This window comes from Piliocolobus tephrosceles, unplaced genomic scaffold (genome assembly GCF_002776525.5).
Source record: "Piliocolobus tephrosceles isolate RC106 unplaced genomic scaffold, ASM277652v3 unscaffolded_41804, whole genome shotgun sequence".
NCBI classification, from domain to species: Eukaryota; Metazoa; Chordata; class Mammalia; order Primates; family Cercopithecidae; genus Piliocolobus; species Piliocolobus tephrosceles.
In genome coordinates, this window is record NW_022326315.1 from 1,080 (window position 1) to 5,063 (window position 3,984).

Below are 3,984 nucleotides of genomic sequence, written 5' to 3' on the forward strand. Positions count from 1 at the left end.
ATTTCAGTGGTTTCTTTTTGCTGGTTTCTAACATGCCCACCAGAAAAGTTTAAATTATGTATGTGGCTTACATTATATTTCTGTTGGACAATTCTGTATTAGACCGTCAAGGTAACCTATTAAGAATTTTTTTAAGTAGTGTCTTCACAAGAAACATTCTTATTATAATCCAAAATAACTAGAGAAAATAAGAGGGAGATGACTACAAAATTATTAACGATATCAGAATTAGGAAACAGACTTACAGACAGTCACTGCATCAAAGGAGAAATTTTAAGACTGATATTTAAATTATCTAAAAGCAGTGAAAAGAACAGCAATTTTTACCAAAACCTAAGGGACATAGAAAAAGTTTTACTCAGAGCCCTCAATATTTCATTAAGGAAAATCAAATGTAAAGAAACGTAACATTCCTCTAACACAGTTACAAAAGCAGCTACAAATTAACCAAAAGAAACTAGAATGAAATCATTAAGGCAAAAATAAGCTGCAATTAATGAAACAGAAAATGAAACAGTAAAAAGAATATACAAATTCCACAGTTATTTCTTTGAGAAGACCAATCAAATAATTCAACTTATCATAAACTTTAAATCAAGGAGAAAGAGAGGGAGAAAAAACATAAGATTTCGACTGTGGTCTTGGATATTTGCAGAAAAATTTCGAATCTAAGGGTCAACCAAACCAAGTAAGTAAGGGTGACAAAATAACAAAGGAAATTAATGTAACAAAAATGATAATGGCATGCCTATCACAGATATCACATGATAAAGATTTTGGTATAAATGATCTTTCATGCACTCAGTAAATTGGCATGAACGTGGCAAAGATCTCCAGGTGAAACACCTTGTTCTGCAGGAGTCTTTTAAACTCTAGTAACGACGATGATAGTTCTTCCTCTAAGAAGCCTAAGGTGATCTGTGAAAATTCTTCTTTATTCGCTTGACCCAGAAACACCACAAAATCACGCAAATCAAGAGGTTTGAGTTTTCCTGTTCACTTAAAGGACATTCGTGAAACTACCCAGGCCATCAAGTATATGCATATACATAGAGCCACCAAGTGTCTGAAAGTTGTCACTTTACGGAAGCAGTGTGTACCATTTCGATGTTGCAATGGAGGAGCTGGCAACGTGCCCAGGGCCGAACAGTGGGGCTGGACACAGGGTCGGTGGCCCAAATAGGGTGCTGGATTTTAGATGCACATGCTTCAGAATGCAAAGAATAATGCTGAATGTCAGGGTTTAGGTGCAGATTCTCTCATCATTAAGCATATCCAAGTAAACAAAGCGTCCAAATGAGCCATGGGTCTTGCAGAGCTCATTATCGGATTAACCCTTACATGACCCCCCACTGCCACATCAAGATGATCTTTACTGATAAGGAACAAATTGTTCCTAAACCTGAGGATGAGGTTGCACAGGAGAAAAAGATATCCCAGAAGAAACTGAAGAAAAAAAAATGCCTATGACTCTGGAATAATTTCAGCTTAAAATAAATGCAATAAAACTAAAATAATAATAATGACAACAGATAATATTTATTGGGTGCTCTCTATAACAACATTAAAACCACAATGGTTAGGGTACCTGTCCTAGGTCACATAGCTAGAAAAATGAGAGGGAAGATTTGAGCCAGTGCAGTTCAGTCTAAAGAACATATTCATAGTGAAAACCCAGAAGAAAAGAGCCACAGTCACTATTCAAATGTCTTCCTAATTTTCCACATTTTTACAAATCTAAAGAACATATATATTTTTTACAGCTCAGTAACTACATTGCACAAGGGGAAAAGAAAAGGAGTAGAACAAATATCTTGTGGTTTGATCAAAAACAAAAATAAAGTTTAGTGTCCTTTGCAATAATATCTACACTAATAAAAAGAAGTACAGAAATAAGAATACAAAGGACCTAAACTCATGGAAGTTCATATAAATTCAGTGAATATGACAAAAAAGGGCTCAGTTCTCTCACAAGAAAGATGGTTCCCTCGCTGGGTACAGTGGCTCGTACCTGTAAGCCAAGCACTTTGGGAGGCTGAGGCAGGCAGATCACATGAGGTCAGGAGTTCAAGACCAGGCTGGCTAACATGGCGAAACCTCGTCTCTAGTTAAAAAAAAAAAAAAAAATAGCCCAGGAGTGGTGGCATGTGCCTGTAGTCCCAGTTACTCAGGAGGCTGAGGCAGGAGAATCTCTTAAACGTGGGAGGTGGGGCTGTAGTGAGCTGAGATGGGGCCACTGCCCTTCAGCCTGGGCTACAGGGCGAGACTCAGTCTCAAGAAAAAAAAAAAAAAAAGGATGGCTCTCTCAATGGATTAAGAAACCAAACTCATTGGTGTGTGAATTTGGTTTCTCAGATCCCAAAGTACTATCTCAATGAAACCCAAATACTCTGGGTTAATGAAACCTGCCTCTGACATTTTTGGAAAAAGAATAGATCTCACTATAGAAACTTGGAGTGGGATAGGGTGGGTTTGGTGATGTGCTCAGCCCCTCCAGAGAAACCCTTTCCTTCTTGCACAGATGTCCATTCATCACTGGTCGCAGCTTCACTGGGCTTATAGGTTCACAGTCTTATCTCCTCCCTAGTCCCTTCCACCCTCTCTTGATAATTTCAGCATTACAAGGAGAAGACGACCCTTTTCGACATGCAACCATCACTGTACCTTCCCAACTCTACGATGTCCCCACATCATACACCAGACCCCCAACTCCTGATCAGAAAAACTTCTGTCAGCACAGATCCCTCTCTGGAAACTGAACTCCATGTTTCATTCTCTGATCACAGACATTCATCCCACCTTCACTGTCCCACTTCCACTGAACTGAGTCAACCTCTTTGACACTTCTACTTCCTGTGAGTGCTTAGGTCTCCTGTGGTCACCTCTCTATCTTTGGCAAGATGGGACCACGAAAAATTATCATGTCAACAATTATAACTTACTGTTGCATCATCTTTCCACTGAAAATCAGGCAAGCCAAAAACCCCAGGATAGATCAGTTCTGAATGTAGTGTCCCTGCTCCTCCCCAACTGAAGGACATGCACAACCATGAAGACGGTGCCTTTACAAACAGTGTCCGTGAGTCACAGCAGTCCTTGCCCATCCTTTGATAGACCCTCATCCGTACCTCTTCTTCCTCTCAGTGACCACTGAAAACCTGAAATACACTAGTCCCCTCAACAGTTTATCTCACTGAAGACTGTTACGACAAAGAAGCAAAAATAAAATCTTTAGAAAGATAAGTAGATATGGAAGCACTTGGAAGTAAATACATTTTTTAAAAAGAGTTTTGCCTGGAACATTGATTGGATGAAGGCACCAATACAGACCCGAGATAGTTGTTTCCTGTTGGCACAGTTGATGCCTCCAATGAAGACCATGTTGGGCATGATAGGCCTGGGGTAGTCCATCACAAAGTCTGATCGGAACAGCCACACGGATGCATGGCTGACAAGATCCACCACTGACACCTCTCTCTGAAAAAGCTCAGAGGCAAGACTTGCATAAGGAGCAGAAAGAGCATGGCAAATGTAGGACAGGGCCAGAGGGTAGACCATGTTCTTGACTCTTTGCAGGAATGTCATGTGGTCTGAATTGGTCGTTAGTAACTTAGGAATATAGGAGTAAGGATTTGGACACTGTGTGCCCTCAAAGTCTAAGTCACATGGAATGCTCCTCAAAAAAAACACAGTAGGAATCGACAGGTACTTAGCCAGCACCACCCCGCAGAGGTTAACCGGGTCTGTTAACACCACATCAAAGGAAGTAGCATTCAGGTGCCTGATCAGGGCCTCATTATGTAGTAGCTCCACACAAGACCTATGAAAGACCACAGACATATTGTTCATAATCGCCATACTTCTTGAATATCTCTTCAGAAGATGTTCTGTTTCAAAGAACCATTGAGTGTGGCCCAGCACAAGACGATCAAATTCATCCTGGGTCCATGGAATGGCATAGGTTGTCAGGGTGAAAAAGTTCTC

At 40.4% G+C, this 3,984-nt stretch overlaps 1 pseudogene across 1 annotated transcript; it reads right to left on the reverse strand.

Annotated features, from left to right (window-relative positions):
* Positions 1-2,416: 2,416 nt before the first annotated feature.
* LOC113223559 lies at positions 2,417-3,978 on the reverse strand (annotated as a pseudogene). Its single transcript, XR_003308776.1, has one exon. The product of XR_003308776.1 is annotated as a UDP-glucuronosyltransferase 1-3 pseudogene (transcript).
* Between the last annotated feature and the right edge of the window lie 6 nt (positions 3,979-3,984).